At 46.1% G+C, this 20,987-nt stretch overlaps 1 protein-coding gene across 1 annotated transcript in view; it reads left to right on the forward strand.

The window, feature by feature from the left end:
- The window catches only part of LOC310900007 (uncharacterized protein), a 163,368-nt gene that overhangs the window by 119,982 nt on the left and 22,399 nt on the right, over positions 1-20,987 (forward strand). The window contains exons 9-14 of the mRNA XM_083837205.1: positions 6,759-6,840; positions 8,902-12,569; positions 12,894-13,059; positions 16,711-16,864; positions 18,723-18,917; positions 19,867-19,999. The gene's annotated coding sequence lies outside the window, so the exon portion shown is untranslated. The remainder of the gene's footprint in view (positions 1-6,758; positions 6,841-8,901; positions 12,570-12,893; positions 13,060-16,710; positions 16,865-18,722; positions 18,918-19,866; positions 20,000-20,987) is intronic.

A 20,987-nucleotide genomic window follows, 5' to 3' on the forward strand; every position in this document is an offset into this window, starting at 1 on the left:
AAATCTTCATCCCCATTTTTTTAAAAACTCAGCTAGAACAATATTTGCAATGAGGATGACAATGACAAAATGAGGAAAAAAATTGCAGTGAGGATGACAAAATACGACAATGAGGATGTCTTACTGCAAATCCGAAGGGCCAGACCAAACCTTTCCTTTTATCAACTCTCCAGACTGAGAAAGAAATATCAGCACAAAACAGCTCTCTGTGACCCCTTGTGCATGTGCACCGGGATAGAGACCTTTATTTGTATCTCCACGTGCTGTCATGCCCTTGGACCACTGCCCTGCTTTGTAACTGAGAGAAATGCATCTGAACAATTCCTGTTCCATCGGTGTGGTTATTGCCTGTGAGACTCCTCCCTGCTGGTGCTTCAGCAGGGAGCTGTGTGATGAAGGAGGGACTGGATGGTCCCAACCCTTAGGCGTTGTAATGCTGCCTGGGAAAATGGGGCAGTTCCTAGGTGGGGCCGTCCCTTAGCTGGACACGTCCTGGGGCCACTGTTCGTGTGCTGATCACCTCCCCTGAGTTACGATCCTACAAATCTGATAATGCGGAATTACAGAGGGCCACCAGCAGCCACTTTATTCGACAGGAGTGGTATGCTGAACGTGTAACGTAGCGTATAACACTAAGTACCATGGATAATCATGGCCAGGGCATATCGAATCAGGCTCTGAAAATCAATGGGCACTTTTGGCCTCTCTTCTATGCCTCAGCTCCTTGCCTATACAATGACAAGTGTACCACTTTCCCATTTTGCAGAGTGAAGAGTAATCAATTAATATTGGGCAAGTGCTCGTGTACACTGAAATGGTCTTTAGAAAAACCTAGAGAGAGATTATTAACCCTGCCTTCAGCTGGGTTTAGGTTGCAAAAGAAGGGATAGAGAGACGTAACATGTAGCGAGGGGGGAGTGAAATACTGAATAGCTGCTCATTCATTCAGCGCTGTTCACCCTGTTTGAATGCAAAAATGGTCTGAAATGATGCTGTAGTTAAGGAGCACATCATGAGACATAAGCACAAGGGAGCTGTAGCGAGATATCCGCTTCCCTTCATTTGCCGTGCTTGATTTTGAAACCTAAAATGTGGACTTTTTTAAATGTCATTTTAAGTATGGTTCCTAGGGACAGAAAGCTTTTGTTCAAATAAAGGTCTAGAATTTGATTAGCCACGAATTACTTCCCTTTTCCTTTTCGGTCTTTTAAATGAATGAATTCTTACAAGGCTGTGCCCAGAAATGAAATTCTTGCCAATACAGGTACTAATGCGACTTCAGAGAAAGAATCGAATTGTATGAATTTAGGGAACAGCCTTCTATTTATATAGCTTTAGTTACCGAATCAGAAACAGTAGCTTGTGTCAAGTGATTCAGAGTACAGAGCAAATACAAATATCTGGATTAATAGGTGCAGGGATCAGCTAAAGTCAAATCTATAATTCGAGGTTATTTATGCAATGCACTGCATAGTTCTGGTAAATCATAAACTGCAAAGCCTGACCACAAGTTTTTCAGGTTAAGGTTTTATTTTTTTCCATGTGATTCAGGATGAAAAGAGGATCCGAAATACAGTGGATTAGTTGTTAAATACTAGAGTGAAATTTCCTAAGTGGAACAGCAGGGAAAAGGATGGAGGCTTGCGATGCAGAACGGCATAGATGGAATATGAATCAGGACCAGTTCTTAGTTCAAAAGTAACAACCGGGCTATAGTTGGTAATAATAAACAATGCTGTTGTTGACATGCATTTTACAAAGGTTAGGGTTGATTTTTGTCACCAGAAATATTTTTCCTTGGCCCTGCATTTGCTGCATTTTTCCAAATATTTTGTGTTGCCTATTAGCCTCTGGAACACTAGAGCATCTCCAGCATCACTGAGTGTCTCTTTGCCAAGTTCCAGGAATAGAAGAACAGCTACCAAGAAAGGTCTTTTTTCTGGTGTTCCAACTTGCACAGTGAAATGCAAAGCATTTGAAAAATAAGTCTGGGAACTTGGCTTGTGCTCCTTGGGGATTACCCATCCATTACCCATTGCCTCTCTCAGCGACCAGATGGCGGAACTGAAATGGGGAGGTTTCGCGAGAGGAACAAGTTCCCTGGCTGGTTTCATCCGTCTCCACCGAGGAGCGGTAACATCTCACTCAAACGGTGCGTGGTTTCTGATTGTCCCTGCCGTCTTCCTCCCAGGCATGTGGCTACCAGATCCTAACTTACGCCCAGACAAAGAGGAGACCGTTTCCCATCTCGTGGTCTTGTGGTGTCGTCGGCCGCCTCCGACCAAAGCAAGCCAGGGCACACTGGGATTCCTTAGCTGCTGCCATCTGGACCATGCCGTGATGATAAAGGACAAAAGATGTGGCCATCTTTCAGGTCTAATTGCTACCTGGAGAACAAGGAGCACAGTCTTGTATCTGCTGGTGTACCAGCCTTTGGCAGAGGTAGCAGCAGTGTCTGGGGCAGGATAATTTTGCCCTGCATTTTGGTGTGCTGTTGCAGCTTAGAAGGAGAAAAGGTGTTCCCCTTACAGTAGGTTCACTTTATGTTTCTGATTTTGATCCTTCCTGCCTTTCTTTTGTACTTAGGAGTGCTTGGCAGGCTAGGAGGTAATGGCAAGTTAGTTTCAGATTTGACTTGACAAGTTTGCAAGTTAATCACTGTGGGCTAAACACTGTGCCAGCCATGGTGAAGACGTGAACTGAGGTGGCGGGGTAGCTCTGGCTGTTTTTTCTCTGCCGTTCTTAGACCCCTGTAGAGGGATGGAGGTTATTCTTTGGCCTGCAGGGTCTGCAGAAGTGCCTTCAGCCTGGATGGAAAGACAGAACACAATACAAAGGGAGAAAATGAATCAGTGAGCTGAAGACACTCCTTTCAAAGCACTGCTCTCTGTGTTCTCAGAGGGATTTTTCTGGGACGCTCAGTATGTACAAAATTGGCAAGAAAAATCCCTTTTCCATAGTTCTTCTTGCTAACCCATTCCAAAGTCCTCTGCAATCCTGGGGAAAGACTCGGGCCCTTTCCCTTGAGTAACACCGTAGGCTTTTCCAGCCACCCTTATATAACAGGAAGGTGTTGTATAACACGAAGGAATTAATAAACACTGCACTGGTTGAGCTCCTAAAGATCAGACTTCATTGTCTCAGTCAGTTTCACCATCAGTTTTGGTTCCACCAGGTGGTCAGAATCAAGGTCCTAAAATTTTCTCCCTTACTCTCATTTCTCTATTATGTTTAATCAGCCTCTCGTTAGGCATGAATTGATATTCATTTTTCATGGGAGCTGTTTTTTTTTTGACCCATGCAAACAATTAATGGTTATTCTTAGAGCTAGAGTGTAATGTCTTGCATGCAGCTGCCTTTGATTATCATGTTTCTGAGGCCCCTCTATTATTTTGCCCTCTCAGTAAAGCCTTATATGATGTTATAATCACAGATAGCACTGCACAAGCTTTGCAAGGCGGAAGGAACAGAGTGGGACCAGTGGCCAGGAGCTGGAGGCTTTAGCCCTGTTGTGTGGTTGCTGCCTGCTGGCCCGTGACTGCTGTGGAGGAGGAACTGGAGCTCAGTGACAGGGAAGTGGTGAGGGAGTTTCTGCTGATGAATCTTGAGTCCTGGTGGCCACCAGCGTGACTCTTGAGCATAAATCGTTCAGATTTTCCTTTTTCCACCTTTACCAGGTTGTTGGTTGGGGTTGTGGGTCTAACACATCATGCTAAGCAGCTGGGGAAGGGCGTGAGCTGTGGGGGGTTTGATGCCTGTGAGATCAGGACCTCATTTGAAGCAAGCATCTGGGCCTTCTTCTGCAGAAGTCTGGAGCAGCCTTGCTGACTTGCAGGGTTGCCATGAAAATAATTTCCTTGAATTTTTCTCCTTTGTTTTATTCTTCTGTTATTCCTTAAAGTTCCTCAATTTTAGTAAACCTTTCCGCCCAATAAGAAGTTACTGGGACTTCCAGTGAGGCTAAGGTCAAGGTCTTAGATTGTCCTTATTCTTCGAGTGAAGAAACAGAAATGAAGAGAAAAATTGGCTTGCACTTTTGGGAGTGAATGAAGGAACAGTTAACGTTGCCTGGAGCGACATCTGCCTTGGGTCAAGTGGTGCAGAGCTACAAATCATGTGCAGCCTCTACCAGTTCTTCTGCAGCTGTGCCCTTCTCTATTTAAAGCAACTTACCGAGAAGTTAAAATAAGGCCATTTCATTACTAAAGCAGGTTTTTAAAGTTTGCTTCAGATACTTTACATATACTTTGTTTCAAGGACAACATTTCAGTCCTAGTTCTCCAAAGAGGCTTACCTTTGTGGGTTGCATTAAAATAAGTACTCAAATCTTTGCAGAATTGATGCTCTCAGTAGGGCTGGCGGGATAATTTTCTGTTGCAACACTTCTCAAATGTTTCAATGGCTGCCAAAACCCAACAAAAACAGTTTAAGAAAAGATACTTTTCATTTTAAAACAAAAAGCAGGAAAATGTTGAGGAAAAACATTTTTTTTTTCATTTTCCTCTAAATTTTTCATAGGAAAACAAATTATTTCCTGAGTAGCTCTAGCTTTAAATAGTTCCTTTAACTGTCTTGGTTTTTTGAGTCAAGAACATAGCAAGCTAAAGTTCTTTTTTTCTTTTTCTTTATTTTTTTTTAAGCAGTCACATTTTCACAGAGATTAGCTATGGATATAGATGCAGACAGAGATACTCTGATACATGCATAGATTTGGCAGATACAACTTTAGCCACTAAAAAGCTTAAAACTACAAAGCAGTTTTGTCAACTATAGAAAACCAAGTGTATTTTTTAAGAACCAGATATTTTAAGTGTATAAAGCCAGCACGCAGCCGTTGATTTTAATTTCAAGGGTGTAGTCTAGCTTTTAAAATGGTCACGTTAGAGCCTCAAGCCTGTGAGCAGTTGCAGATCTGAGCAGCTTTGCATATTTGCCTCTTTGGTAGCATCCACGCGGCGCTGAAATCTCGCTCTTTGGTTTTGCTCTGTCCCCTGCCTGCTTTCATCCCACGTGGGGCATGTTGTGGAGGGAGCAGAAAGGCCACCTGCAGCGCGTCCCTCTCTGCCGTGCTTTTTGGAAATGGCTTGCATGTTTTGAGTCACCCTGCTCAGGGGTTTAAATCTTTTTATTCTGCCTGTACCATCTTTGACGTGTTTCATAACAGAGGCAATTTCTTACTCTGCAGCAGGCCCAGCATCACAGACCTTACTGGGGGCCTCTAGGTGCTACCAAACTGCAGATACTAAGCTCAGTCTGTAGGCCTGGGCACCAAAGTTTGTTACAACACTTATTTATTACCAGTCTCATATAACTCATTCGTGGTAAACAATGCAGGTTTTATTATGTGTAAGTAATAGGAGACCTTTGCTTTTTTCCACTAACAAACATGCCATGGGTAATTATTCCTGTATTAAAACGACATGTGGACATATTTGCGACATGCAACAGTTCCACTTCTTTGAAGAGAAGCATTATGCTAAACAAGGTTAGCCACCATTTATTCGGAGGGGCTCTTGCGTTTCGGTGTTCGAAGCGCTTTGCGGCTTTCCCTGTCTATTTGATAATCATTAACATGTTCCGTCGTTAACCTTCAAGCAGCTTTGCTTGAAACTTTATATGCAACTTTTCAAACATTGGTCGTGCATTGCAGACTGTGGTTTGCTGGGGCTGTTTTTATAATCACTGGTGGTGAAATCAGGAAGATGAAAAATGGGTGTGTATTGAAGAGCAGTGTATCCAGCATTCTAGGTCTTAAATTAGAGTGATGAGCATAAACATTGCAAACAGAGCTTTTTCAACTCGATTGCAATTATATTTGAAATTACCTACAATTACCAGTAACCATCTCAAAGCTAGAAATTAACTTTGTAGGCTCTCCTCCAGATGGATCAGCTGTTAAACACGCTGGCTCGTGCGGCTGAATGGAGGAGAGGAAAAAGGGTGAAGAGATGTCTGAATGGCAACTGTGCTGTCTTCTAGCTGAAGTGACGCTTGTGTTGTTTGCCCGTCATAAACGCGCATGCTTTCACTTTGAATTAAACTCATACCACGTTTGGAGACGTAGTTTGGGAAATTGTGGCTTTGTTGACCTCAGCGGCCTCTACCCCTGGCGGCCTGTGCAGAAAGTGACCCTTTATTTTTGCTGTGAACACTGGCCGAGGGACTGCTCCTTCTTTCCCCTGTAAGGCTGCCTGGGGAGGCTGGAAGGACTCCAGCCCTGGCTGCTCCTCACCCCACTCACCACCATCCCTGCCGTTAAAGGGCAGAAGTAAAGCTCTCCTGCAGCACTCTGGATTGCTGTGGGGACACCCCTATCTTTCCAAACGGGACCCCCAGCACTCCGCACCCCCTGCACTGTCTGCTGTGCCGTTCGCAGAATCCAGCATCCAGAGGTGAATTAACGTGAGCAGGAAAATGCCTCCGAGCAGCTACCAGAGAAATTAACACCCTGCACTGACTCTCACGGTAGCACATGTCTTCCCTTCCTGCGTGGAGCTCGGTGGGTTCTGCCAGTGGAGAGCAGGCTGTCCTCGTCTCCTTCCTCTGCTCAACTCATCACTAAAAGGTTATGCTGATGGCAGATCCACTTACTGCCTGACCAGCTAGAAAGTAGTATTTTCTAATTCCTGCTCTGCCTGACGATTTCCTGCTGTTACTGCTTCAACTGATCTTCATAATTCATTTGACTAACTCTAAACCAACTTCCTCCATGGCCACTGTGGGCAGGGAAGTTCACACTCTTCTCTCTCTTCTTCCAGAGTCAGTCCGTGCACAAGGACGTTGCCACGGCTCCATGGCTGTAGTGGACTCACTGATTTTCGGCTGGTGGAGCTGAGGGAGGTATTTTGCCCAAAGCATCTCAGAAATGCCTGTGATTTCAGTTTCCAACATGACTCTGAGCTGGGGAATGAGAACGTGCCAGGAGTGTCAGTGACAGCTTTAGAAATGGATTGTTTGCATAAACTTGAAAACAGTACAAGCATAAATGTATTTCCTTTGTTTAACTTTTCACTCTTGTTTACTCGTCTCTGCTTCTAAAAGGCTTTGCAAGTAAACTCTGCAAATCTTTAAGTTTTGCAGGCATTAATGGGGGCTGGGAGTTCTGGGATCTCTCCTTGGCCCTGCTGTTAGCTGAGGCACTGGGGTAGGCCCGTAGGCCTCTGATCCACAAGCCACCGGAACCAGCAGGAAGATTTTTATTTAATTCACCTCGAATCAGTCCCCAAACCTCTGTTGAAGCCCTTGGGGTTTTGTTACATCCCAAGGACAGCACCCATCTCCTTGGTGCTGCAGATCGCGGTGAGTCTCGGCCCCTTTTCCCCGTGCCTCAGAGGCATGTGGGCAACGCAGGAAAGGGACCTGAAAATCAGACAGGCTCAGGGCTTCCTCAGGGCACCCGAGGTAGAACAAGACTTCTGTGGACTGTAGTTTTATTTGGTAAGGAAGTATTGCTTAGGCTGTGAGATTTTGTGGGAAATAACTGGTTTTTAAACCTGTGTTTTACGCCACCAGTGCAGTGAAGCCCTGACCTGTGGGTGCTGGGGAGGAGGGAGAGGAGCTTCAGCTGTACAACAAATAAAAATCTGGGGCTCCTGTTGCATTTCATAAATTCCCCCTCCCCTGCATTTATCTAGTCAATCACCTTATTAAACCTGTGCATATACCTCTGTTTGGGCTGTCCTTCTTCTGCATGGATATACATTTTGGGTGCTGACATTGGTGGATGAGTTAAATGGCCACTAAAATGGCCATCTTTCTCCTTGCCTCGTGGCATCTGTAGGGGACTTAAGAAACCCACAAAGAAAGAGGACCAGGACAGCATGCAGGCCTCTTGCTTGGAGGCTCCCAGTTCGACTGGAAAGGCCTGACTTCACCATCCCGTAGCTGCACACATGACTGGGCCTGGGGAATTTGTTTCCTGTGATTGCCACTCACCTGTGGGAGGAAGGCTTGAAAGCCAGGTCAGGCAGAAGTGTTTGGGCCCCATGCGACACATTGAGCAGCCGGCATGTCCTGTGCGGCTCTTAAAACCGGGGCAGGCCAGAAGCAGCTGTAGTTGGGCTCTGGAGCATAAAGAACGGTGTTTTATAACTGGTCGCTGTTCTAGGGCTTGCACATTGCCCCTGTGGGGTCTCTAAAATTCAACAGAGAAAATTGTCAGAAGGCTCAGATTTACTCTGCAGTAGTCCACACTAGTACCCGAGTGTTTGTAGGGTTTCTGCAGTCCTGATGTGCTGAACATGACTGGCTCAGAAAAAAAAGACCTGTTCTTACAACAAAGGCTCTGAACCAGCACATACAAGTGCTGGGTTCCCTCGGATTTCCGGAGCAGCACTGGACAAGTTACTTGAGCCCAAATCTGCAAATGTACAGTGCAGGTGGACTCCTATTGAGATACATAGGAACGAAACTTCTAAACATCTTTGTGGATCTGAACCCTTACCTATTCTGAAAGTGGGGGCAGCAATCATATATTTCTTCAACTTTCTGCCAGTCTAGTTTATTTAGACTAAAAATTGGTGAGAATAAAACTGTTTTCTTGGTATGTATGCATGGACCCTGGCATGAGATTTGTCTGAGCCAAGTCCTTCAAGCACTACCACACGCCAGATTTGTCACAGAGTCTTGTGTTAAATGAGAGAGTCTGCAATACAGTAACAGATTCGTCTTCATTTTGGTCCTTGTTTTTAGCCTGATTTCCTAAGGGAAAACAAAGTTTTCTGCAGTCATGCTCAGGGTGACTGTTCAGGTGTGTGGGTCCCTGGCCCTGCTTTTTGCCCTATCACTCTCTGTCTGTAGGCCAATTTCACCCAAATCTGAGAGAGTCTCAAAAACAATCAGTTTGAACAAACTTTATGCAAATATGTGGCCAAACTAATGAGACCTAATTACTCCTCCTAGCACAGAGAAATCTAAACTCTACCCTTAAAAGGCATCAAAAGATGGATGAGAGCAAGAAAAGGAGAAAATGTGAGATCATGGAGTGATGTGAGTAGCTACCAGAGAATCCACCCTTCAATTAAAGTGGTAATTTTGTGTGGATTCTCTAGAGTTTAATACGATGCAGAGTGGATGATGACTTTCTTTCAGCTGGAACTCCTCTCTCTCCCATGATGATTCTCTGGTGTCTTATACAGGGCAAGTTCACACTGCAGGCAGGACTCGGTCAAGCAGTCGGTCATCCACAGAGCATCAACCTAAAGAGACCCAGGCTTCCTGAGGCCCAGAGCTAACGTAGCTGTTCTTCAGTGTCTGTGTGCATTTCAATGAAGAGAGGTGGTCTGCAGACTCTGAGGGTCATTCTGGGGATCTCCAGACATATGAAGTCAAGCAATTTCTTGTGTAAGTGACCCCAGCAAGGTCAGAGTAATGACAAGTCTGTGGGACTGCTTGCGCCAGTAGTTGCCCGCTATTGTGCAAACTCTTGTCCTCAGGACATGAATACTCCTACCTGCCTCACGTGCTATTTGAGGAGCTGTGACTACTCGGTATTGCTCAATCTTGCAGGAAATCATTATCTCCTGGCAACATTTCACTTCTCTGAAATTGTCTCTTACCTCAAAATAAGCCCTGCAGTCCCCTGACTGACAAAGCTTTCGCTTGATATCATTAATTTTCCTTTCTCTTTTAAAGTTTGTAGAGTTACCAGCAGTGTCTTTTGCAAATACAATCTTTGGAGCAGAACATTAACCCAGTGCATTCACTCAGGAAGGTGTTTGTGTTTCAACTAGCCTAAGGACAGCAAGGAGGATTTTACACATCTGTAACGCATGTGGTCACCCTGGATCTTTTCCTTGACTCCCTACCTAAATAGCTGCCGTGGATTGGATGCTAAGCAACATTGAGACGTGGTGAGCCTCTCATCTTGTCAGCTGTGTATTAAGGCACATACAGTCATTTGGCGTAACAGTGCGATTGTTGTGGCTTTGTTTAATCCTGCCTCCTTTACCTTTCTGTAAGTCAATACCACCATCTGCTCTGAAGGCTGTGCACCAGCCCCTTGGCCCCCGCAGCACTGGATGAAACCTTCCTTTCCAGGGCTCTGTGCTGGATCATCCAGGGGCCATATGGAGCTGCCTAAGAGGCAAGGAAAGCTCTTCTCACACTCCAAGATTGCTGCCTTCCTTGCTAGATTACAGCTCCAAGAGACAAAGCTGCATCTAAGCTTGGACTGTGCATACAATGGTAGAAAGCTCAGTTACTATCACTGCTCGTGAAGGATAATTAATGTGAAAGTACTTTTCTTGAGCTGCCTGGTAGGTCCCCATTTCAGCTTTGTTCAGTAAAGCACTTAAGCATGTGCTTAAAATTAAGTGTGCTGCTGACTGGAGGCCTTGGACAATAAATATGCTACTGGAAATGTATCTGGGCCATACATTTATTAGTCTGCCTAAAAGCCCTGTTATTTCTTCTTCAGTTCTGATGTAAATCACGTCTTTCAAAAGCCACAGTTGTGGGTAAATGTCTGATTTTGATAGGCGTTGCATATTGCAGCTATGGCTGATTTTAAATAAACTTATAGATTCCCAGTACATCTGCAAATGAGACACAGCTTGGCTCCTTTCAGTGGTTAGTGTTTTTTGAGAAATCTCTCTTTGAACTACCCGTCTGCAGGCTTTTTCTTTTTACTGTCTGTGTGGCCATCCTGCAATTACCTGTGGGTTTATGATCCTTCTCTAGAGAACAAGTTGGTTGGATAGTTTGACGGTAAAGAAAGATGGGGGTGATAAAATGGGGCAGAGTATGATATCAGTTACAAGTGTCAAATGAGTGTCCCTCCAGATTTACACTGCTGCAACTTCACTATGGATCTTGCTCCAAGATTTGCCGTAAATGGTCGTCGCAATATTTTTGGAGTTTATTCTGTGGAATAAAAGTGTATCATCAAGAATTGTGTGTCTTCGTGACTGCTGTGAAGATAGGCTGGAGCGTGCAACTCATTGGCAAAGCAAATGGAAGGTAAATCTGTGGGAGCGGGAGGAAGAAACTAGAACATGTTTTTAAAAGGTTTATGGCTAGCAATTTATTTCCTTCACCCTGGTTCAATGCTGGGCAGCAGTAAACAATGAAGGAGCCAAAATTCCCTCTGAAATTGAAGTGACCACACAAAGCGAGGCTGTAATTCTCCAAAGCAGCGATAGATTTTGGGAACCTGCTTGCATTACTCTGAAAGGACTGGGGGAGTTCAGGTGAGCGGTGAAGCCCCCTTGGAAAACTTGATTTCTATGAGCTGGATGGCAAACAGATCACCAAATCATCATTTTCAGGTGAGATGCTTGTTGATAAACACCACCTCTGATTATTCCTGTGCAAGATCAAGTGTTGAGTTCTGTGAAAACCCGTGAAATTAAAGAAGCAGGGAGATAAACTCAGGAGCTGAATTGGGCACACACAGTTCAATGTGAATCAGTGGCATTGCCCAGATCTGAAGTTGGTGCAGAGCTTGGCCTTAGATCAGCTATTTTTAATAGTTAGTAGTGTGGGGGCACAATCAGCCTATATTTACATCAGACAATATTTGTGTTTAGTGTGTAATTACCATCGGCCCTGTTTGCGCATATAATTAACGGTTTGACATCGCATCCCGCTGCGTTGACATCTGTAGAATTCAAAAAGGGCTCAGGATCTCCAAAGAGTGTTTTTGTTTCAGGTTAGACGTGGTCTGATTGTCTAAATTAAAGACATGTCAAACCACATGAAAAGTTCAGGACAGAAGGTAACCACACAGGACGTGGCATGTGGGCCAGGTAATCACAGTGGTGGAAAGAATGGCCACACTTGTGAGCCCTGCTCCTCGACGGGCTTTGGAAAAAAAATGCTCCTTTTTTTTGTTTTTAATAGGAAATAAAAATTAGTAAATGCAAGTCCTGGCTGCAAGGAAGCACAAATAAAGCGAAACAGATGTTCATTAGCTAATCACTTGCAATTTTTCCCCTCTTGTCCTTGATGGAGGAAAAGAAAATTGAGCATGTGGGAACTTGCCCGTTGAGAAAACATTTGGATCTTCAGTCATTTATCTGTTTCACCTCTGACTCGGTTCAGGCCTCCGTTAAAAGGCAGGCGGGGTGCTATCAGAAAGAAAGGTCAGCGGGGATCACTTCAGATGCTTTTCAGCTGGGGTAACCCTTGAGGCTATCCTTGCTTTTGTGGGCATGGAGAGTCAGTTAAAAACAAAACAGAAAACCAAACAAAAATCCAGTGAGAGCAGTGGAGCTTTGAACTACATCACTTGTGTTTGTCTTATTCCTAAATTACGGTGTCATTTCTGTACAGTGCTTGTTATAATCACATGCATACATCAGGAAAGGTGTTTATTACAGAAATACCAATGAATTCTGAATGGCAAGCTGCTTATTTCTCGGTGTTATCAATGGAAAGCAACATCACCTTTATTCCCTTTGGATTGATACCATTTTCTTTTCCTCCCAGCTTAAGACGAGACAAAACCACGTGCAACTTTGTACTTCAGCCAGTGGATTCGATCAATAATAAAATGCTAGCACGTAAAGGCAGCTATGTGCACAAGCATCAAACCATATGCCTCCTTTGTAACGGGGTTACTACATTAGGTAAAATTACAGTAACTCAGCCAACACCTCTTTCATTAGGGGTATTTGCTTTGTGTTTTAACGAGGTTCATTTAACAGTGTTAATTTTAATGCACAATGGCATTAAAAATGTTCCTCAAAGCCTGGCACGACACAACAGGCTGGGCAGGTGTAGGATCTTGCCTACCAGACTGTAGTGAAACTGTCCTCATCATGTCTTAGTGTCATATCAGAACTGGCTCACTGTGAGGGGCTTTACTTGGGAGTGTTGGTCTGGGATAGGCCAAATGTTTTATGTCTGTAAGGGCCAGGCTTTATTTGGGTTTTATTTTCCTTTCATGCCAGTAGCGCTGAGGTTCACAATCATTCTGCTCCTGCTGGAAATGAGCTCCACAGCCCCAGACCAGCTGGCGAGAGGGTGCCGACGTGGTGGAGTTTCCATTGAGGCTGGTGGATCTGCCGTTCCTGAGGAAACTGGACATCAAGAGAAGTCACGGACAGAACGAGTGAGGTAACAACCTGAATAATTTGTGTGAGTCCAGGGAGAAGTTATGCCAAACATGGCAGCTTTCTTGGATTAGATAGCTAGGCTTTCAAGGCAAAAGGCGATGGACCTTACCTATCTGGACATCAGCAGATCACCTGGTGTTGTACCATTTGTGGATTTATCATATAAATTAGAGATTTATCACATAAATTAGAGATTAGAACAAGTACTGTAAGACGCCTGCAGAACAGACTGAGCGACAACAGTAAGTAGCATAACAAGGAAAACTATCTGGCTGGGTATATGAGCATAGTGCTTCAAGGATTCATCTTGGGGACGGATCTTATTTAATATTTTCATGAATGGCCTTGGCACAAAACATAGCATGTTGCTGAAGTCTGCTGATGACACAAACTTGGGAGGCGTGCCATACGGAAAGAACTGGATGACCTTGAAGACTGGAGTAATAGAAACGAGATGAAATCCAGTAGTGCAAAATGCAAAGTCATGAGTTTAGGGAGTAATAAGAATTTCCACTATAAACTGGAGACTTGTCAGCTATAAATGACAAAAGAGAAGAAACATGCGTGGATTGCTCCGTAGCAGGATGGGGCCTTTAAAAAGGTATGTACAACTTCAAATGTATCCTGGGAGGTATTTCTTCCTGTAGAAGGTAGGTATGGCATTTTCCAGGAACTGGTAAAGCCTCATGTGGCATCCTGTGGACAGCTCTGGTCCCCTTGTTCCTGAAGTGTGAGTTTAGCTCCTGCAGAAAAAGATGGTGAAGATGTTGGGAGAATGGAGAGCTCTTTGAGAGAATGGAGAGTTCTTTGAGAGAATCATAGAATCACAGAATGGTTTCGGTTGGAAGAGACCTTAAAGATCATCTCATTCCAACCCCCTTCCATGGGCAGGGGCACCTCCCGCTAGACCAGGCTGCTCAAAGCCCCATCCAGCCTGGCCTTGAGCACCTCCAGGGATGGGGCAGCCACAGCTGCTCTGGGCAACCTGTTCCATTGCCTCACCACCCACATAGTAAAGCATTTCCTCCTTGTATCTAATCTAAACTTACCCTCTTTCAGTTTAAATCCATCATCCCTTGTCCTATCACTACATGTCCTTGTAAAAAGTTCCTCCCCAGCTGTCCTGCAGCCCCTTCAGGCCCTGGCAGGCCGCTGTGAGGTCTCCCCGGGGCCTTCCCTTCTCCAGGCCGAACACCCCCAGCTCCCTCAGCCTGTCCCCACAGCAGAGGGGCTCCAGCCTCTGAGCATCCTCGGGGCCTCCTCTGGACTTGCTCTAATATGTCCATGACCTTCTTGTGCTGGGGCCCCAGAGCTGGGTGCAGGGCTCCAGGTGGGGAGCAGAGGGGGACAGTCCCCTCCCTAACCCTGCTGGCTACACTGCTGTTGTTGTAGCCCAGGACACGGGTGGCTTTGCTGGCTGGTGTCAAGCTTCTCGTCAACCACCACACCCAGGTCCTTTTCCTCAAGGCTGCTCTCAGTCCATTCTGTGCCCAGCCTGTATTTGTGCTTGGGATGCAGGACCTTGCACTTGGCGTTGTTGAACCCCATGAGGTTCACACAGGCCCACCCCTCAGGCCTGTCCAGGTCCCTCTGGATGGCAGCCCTTCCCTCCGGTGTGTGGACTGCACTGCACAGCTTGGTGGCATCGGCATACATGAGGAGGGTGAACTCAATTTCACATTCTTCACAGAGAAGAATGAAAGAGCTAAGGTTTTGGCCTAGACAAATGAAAACTGAGAAGAAGGGTGATGGCTGTGATGGCTGGTGATGGCTGTACATCTATATGTCAGGATGGTAACAATCAGAGAAAAAGCCCGAGTTATTTAAGTTCAAAGACACAAGGCTAAATGGGTACAGATTGGCCATAAATACACTGGGCTCTAATCAGAGGAAGGTTTGTGACCATGTAGAGTAGAGAGGCTTGAAAACAGCCTTCCAGTAGGAGCTGGGGACAAATAACACCTTGTTATAAGAACAAACTTGGCATGTTTAGGGAAAGGATTATAGCACCTGGGCTTGGAGGATACAGACTTTGGGGGCTGTTTCCTGGGGAGTGCTGAGCCTCGAAGGACTTGGCTTTCAGTGGGATTTAGACCAGGTGTCATACCAGAAGTCTTTTTAGGGCTAGTAACTTCTCTACCTGGACAGGACCTTATTTTCAAGGGACTAAAGCTCCTGTTACTTGGTAGGGACAGTAAGGTGGTGATGTCTCAGGGTGCTTTACTACTTACCCAGGTTTGTGCAGATAGAGGTTGGTGGGAATCAGACGGTTTGTGTTTGGACTCCAGTAGCGTGTATGTGATTAATCTGGCTGTGTTAATGGATACTGCTCCTGATCCTGCGGTTTGGGTGTGTTGATTCTGCATGTGGTGCGTGTCTTTCGGGTGTTCGAGTTGGTTTATGTTCCTGGGTGTCTACGTGACCCGATTAATACTCCCAGGTTAATGCAAATGCAAACAGAGCCACAAAAGGAAGGCCTGGCCAAAAATTGCATATTGCACAGCGTGCAACTGGCTATCACTGCATTTGTCAGGTAAATAGGAAATGGGATATATTAATCCAGTAGTGAGCAGGGAGTGCACTTGTTAACTTGTCAGTGGCGGCTAAAAATAAGTATTTAGGTCTGAAGTACCAGTAACAGCTAAATATGAGCTATGACTATTGTCGTTTTTCAGCTGCTAGGCAAAAGCAACTCCTTGTTTTTGCTGTATCCCTCATATCCTCTGAACAAGTTTTCCATGGAGCTCAAAGGAACCTTCTACCCATGCCTTAAATGTGTGCTTTCTACTCCAGACCTGAAAAAGAAACCAAATATCTATCCTCTAAACTGGATTTCCAAAGAATTTCCAAAAACCCATGCGCTGTCCAAAAAAAAAACAACACACTGAACCAAACCAACCAACCAACCAAAAAAAAAACCAACAAAAAAACAGGAAGAGAAACTGCGAGAGATGGTGAAATGCAGGCTCTGGAGGAGCTAGCAGGAATGTCTCCAGCCACTCCTCCTGGGGTACATTTCACAGGCACTTTTGAACAGTTGGCTTTTGACTTCGAAAGAGAGGGAAACAAATGAGAAGAAATGGTTTCAGGAAAGGAGATTGCTGTCCCTCCGTGCAGCCTGATCCGCTGAGGCATCCCGGCAGGGAACAAACGTCCAGCTGGGAAGGTGAGCTGGTTTCACTGCTCCGGCTCAGCTCAGAAAGTGCCAGCCAGGCTTCCCTGAATCAGCAGGCACCCGAATGTCTGTGCAACTTGTGGGTGCTGATTGTTGCCCTGATTTCAGTGGCTCTTTCAGGGTTAAAGTGAAGCATGTGCTTCAGGGCTTTCTGGAGCTGAGCCAGGCTAATCTACCTCGCTAGATGCTGGCCCAAAGCAATTCCTGAAAGCTCTGTCTTTCCACCAGGCAATCCCTTGACTTGCAAACTATCAAATACTTGGAGCTGCCTAGGCTATATGTTATTTTCTGGTACCTTGCAGTTTCCCGCAACTCCATGTTTAGGAGCTTGTGTAAATTCTGTTCCCATATTTCACTTTTGGAGTCCTCCGCTGTGGCCATTTCCATAGCATAGCCCAGCACATCTGGCCGCTTCTAATAACCTCGGGGAAAGCATGTCAGGTTTACACTCACCTCTCTCTTCCTTTGCTTTGCTAGCCGAAGCGTTGAGCTCCCCAGAAAGATCTGAAGAGATGGTTGATGCAAAGAGCAAAAGCTGTGTGATGTGAAGGGAGGAAGAAGCCAAAGAAAAGCCAGAGAAGGCTTTTTAGCCTGCAGCTTTCCTCTCCCTTGATCTGACCTGAAGCACAAGGTGGGCAAACACTTTTTTCTGTAGATGGCAATTGCCACAATTGAATGGGTACTCACACTATGTTCCTTTCCATGTACATGGAGTGGGGACTAAAAAAAGGGGATTAGGCAGTGAATCAAGCTGGATGTTTTTATTAGGCACAATTCCTGAAAAGAAATAGCTCACAATAAACAAACCCGGATATTTCAGTCTTCTGGCATTGCCTTCCTAGCGAGGAAGGGAGTCCAGCCTGCCCAGCCATAGCTGTCTGTGAGTGGAGATTCAACTTTTTCAAGCCTTCCCTTGCAGCTTCTCATGAGTGAAGGTCCTGCATCATCCCTGGGTGCTCCAGGAGCTGCTGAGCGAAAAATGCTGCCAGTTAAGAAGAGGACTGTGGATCCCTGCTGAGGGAGAGCTCACAAAGACCTGTTGTCTCCACAGGTCACTAGATCAGCTCCACGTGAAGATGTGGCAGATCTAATTTGTAATGACACTTCGTTGCAGAGAGTCCAGCACTTCCCTCTATGAAGCTCAGCTGAGGTTGTGGAGGGAAGCGGTGACTCCAATTCCCTGTGTGAAGAGGGGTGCGAGAAGGGAGGCTTTCTCTCTGCTAAAGAGACCAAAATTTACTGGGCTGCTGAAGCAGAGAGGGTCAGTATATCTGTTGCTCTCTTTGCCCAGGGCATATTGGCTTTTCCTACAGGTTTTGATTGCACCCTTCATTAAAAGAACCATTCCTCCCTCCAAATTAGGTGGAATTCAGCGCTGAAAGAATCCAGCCCAAGTCCCAGTTTATTTCTCCATAAAACATCTGTATTGTTCTTCCAGGATGGCTCTGCCAAATGAGTCCTCAATAAACCCAAAACCTGGCAATAGACAAAACGCTCCAAAGCGCCTTTTTAATATGGAAAAGTATCCTGCAGTGTCGCAATCTTCCAGTGGAGACCACCCCCTACCCCTGAGAAATGCAGAATAGCACCACGCCACAATTTGCCTGGGGTAAAGCAACAGAGCTGGGCCTATGCTGGTTTACTCCAGCCAGAGGATCTGGCCTTTAGTTTCTTGTTTTTTTTTTTTTGTTTTTTCCTTTTGTTTTTTCCTAAGATCCTTAACTTCTTTTTCCCTTTTTATTTTTTTTTTCCTGTGGATAGGAGCTTTGCAAGTTCCTTCTTTTATTGTTAGCTCATTTGGCAGGAGCAACCAAGCAACAAAAGTGTTTTATTTGGAAATAGTTGAGGGGGAAGTCGGCAATGTCCGAGCTCCACTCTGATTGTGTGAGCTCTGGGAGGTTTTCACCTCTGCTTCCAGGCTGCACCAGGCTGGGATTATCTCATTTGATTTCATTGGATCTGTGCGCAGTAAAGAAGTGGGGAAAATTAAAGGTTAGTGAAGTTTGCCTTTGTGTCAGGCTAGAAGCTTTTAGTTATTTAAGTGTAAAGCGCTCTCTCTCTCTTCCCTCTCTCTGGGCTGAAATACCATGCAATATTCTACTTAGCTGATTAGACTCAATACATGGAGTGTGACTTCCACGGCTTGTTTTCCATTGCAGAAGAGATCCTGAGAAAGAAGCACAGGGGAGATGAGATGCCTATATTGGCTAAGGGGGAAAAATGTAGTGTGTGGGAGGCACTCGTGGCCGAATCTCCTCCATATGGGTATCACGCTTAGCAATGCTCACTCTTTTGTGGCCAGCACTAATGCATGCTGTGATTTTGATCTGTGATGTTGCCTACGTCTGTCGATTTCTTTCCCAATCTTTTAAGACCCCCTTCACAAAAGCTCCGCTCAGCGGAGATTAAAGGCTCCACTCAGCGAAGACTCAAAATAAACCAGAAGCAGTGCCCTAATGCTGGCATAACTTTTCCCTTTTCTTCCACAGTTGAGGCTCTTGTGAATCCATCGGGATCTGCCCCCTTTTGTGCCGTGCAAGCTGCACGCACGAGCTGAGGTTTGCCTTTCCTGCTGTGCTCTGTGGGGCCAATCCAAAATAGCTCAGGGCCAGATTTCTAAGAATTCAGCACCCACAGCCAGGGCCGAGCGAGGAAGTCAAGAGCGATCTTAATGTAATGAGTAGGTAAGGGCTTGTGGCGTGGGGAGGAGCTGCGTGGCTGGGTATGTTTATGTGGGTGTTAAATGATTCACCCAAGGCCAAAGAGGCCCTCGGTGTCGGGACCGAGATGAGCCCTGCAGAGTACGTCGGGGCTGGGAGCAGATATTCAGCTCCTCATTTCCCACCGGGGATGGTTGGATGAGATTTTCAGAGCTCGGTGCACGTGTGTGTGCTGTGCTTTTCTGAAAATCTGGCTGCTTACTGCAGCATCTCGGTATGAAGGGGGTTAATCAGGAAAGGGGGGCTGCTGCTGAAGAGCTGAGCTCTAGGGGAGTTATCCCTGACCCCGATAACCTCTCCGGCCTGGGCATGGGCCATGCAGCATCGCTGCACCTGCAGAGCTTCCCCAGCCACCGCCTGCAAATAGTTTCCTGCTTCACTGGGGACTTAGTAGCGTTAATTAACTGATGCTTCGAAGAGCACATGATGATAGAAGAAAGCTGTTTACCAGATAAATTACTAGCACCCTGTGGTCATTTGCAATTGGAATGTACTATTCCCTGCAGGGGATGACTCGTGTCATTGCTATGTGGTGCTGGAGAGCTGATTAGAGGGCTGTCAAGTGCTTTCCACCACCAAAACCCAAGACTTTGTCATCAGACGACGCGCTTTCCCAATTAGTTGTTGGGTTCTCTGCAGCCAGTCCCCAGATCACAAGTCGGGCCTCCAGAATGCCAAGAGTCTTTTAAAAATCATGAGATGGGTTTATTCTGTGCCTGCTACTTTTAGCCCTTAGCATGTGTTCAGGCCATCTCCTGCAGTTTTTTCTTTAAGACCGTAGGGACCACAGATTTTTTTCTTAAAGCGAAAGTGCTGGATAGAGCACCACGGGAGCTTGGGTTTCACATAACATCGGGGAAGATTCACAGGAAAATCACAGGAGCTGGCAACAGAGGGCTTTTCCTTTTGACAGGGCTGGCACAGCTCGCCACGCAGACGTTCCAGAGAGCAGCTCCCTCGCTGGTGCCGCTCCAGCTCTGCCGATGCCAGGGGAAGGATGCGAATTTACAGCCGCTGAGGATCTGCCACCCTCAGGCTCGCTGCTGGTCAGTCCCCTCTGTGTTTTTGGGACCACAGAGAAGCGCTAGCTGGTTTGATACCTTGCTAGAGGAAGGTGCCAGCTGGTGAGCACAGCCATCAGTCATCTCCCCTGGGGAGCTGCCCTCTGCATGATGGGGAGGAGGGAGAGCTGAACCCCTTCCTCCCTGCTCCTCTTCACTGGAGGGGTGGCTGGTGCACAGAGGAAAGCCCCAGGGCTTATGTTCAGTGCAACTGTCTAAATAAGGAGGGAAAGATTTCAGCACGGAAAACTCATGCCTTTCCACCGGCTTTTGTATCCAGACAAGCACGGCTTGTGCCTGCTCTACTGCGTCAGGCTTTCGGGGCACCTGGAAAAGAAAGCTGGCTTTGGAGACAAAGATCCTGCCTTGCTTTTAGGAGGGGACCTCGAGAGTCTGGACACAGTAGGTTCTCTATATTTTGGGGACAGGATGGCTGCTGTGCTGCAGAGACTGCCTTCTGTGCCTCCCCTGCTGAAATATCACATCACAGTGCTTCCTGGGGTCAGCCCAACAGCATCCATCCAGCCGGCGCACAGAAAGTGCAGCTTTTGGAGAGGGGAATATAATTTTAAAGTTGGCCTGAGAAGCCTCCATCTAGTTTTCAGGGTTCCAGAATGTTGTTTTATTAGGATTACAGTCTTGTTCTTCTTAGGTTTCAGCAGGCGTTTATGACTGTTACAACAGGAATGAAAAGCTGGGGCTGGAATCGGCATCGCTTTCTCCTGCCAGGCGCAGGGTTCACGGTGGAGGCCAGACATATGTCTTTCTCCCACAGATGCTACTTTTTTTTTTTTTTTTTTTCTGGATGGGGAGGTGAGCTCTATCCTCTCCCTGGAAGAGAGGGCTGGCAGCAGCTCTGAGCTGAGATGTGGGGGTCCGCTGGCTGAAGGTAATTGCCATGTTGGTTCTCATCGTTCCCCTCTGCCCTTTGCCAAGAGGAGAGACCAGGTCCCAGCAGGTCTGTGGGGAAGGT

Source organism: Anser anser (genome assembly GCF_964211835.1).
Source record: "Anser anser genome assembly, chromosome: 5".
In the NCBI taxonomy this organism is placed as follows: domain Eukaryota; kingdom Metazoa; phylum Chordata; class Aves; order Anseriformes; family Anatidae; genus Anser; species Anser anser.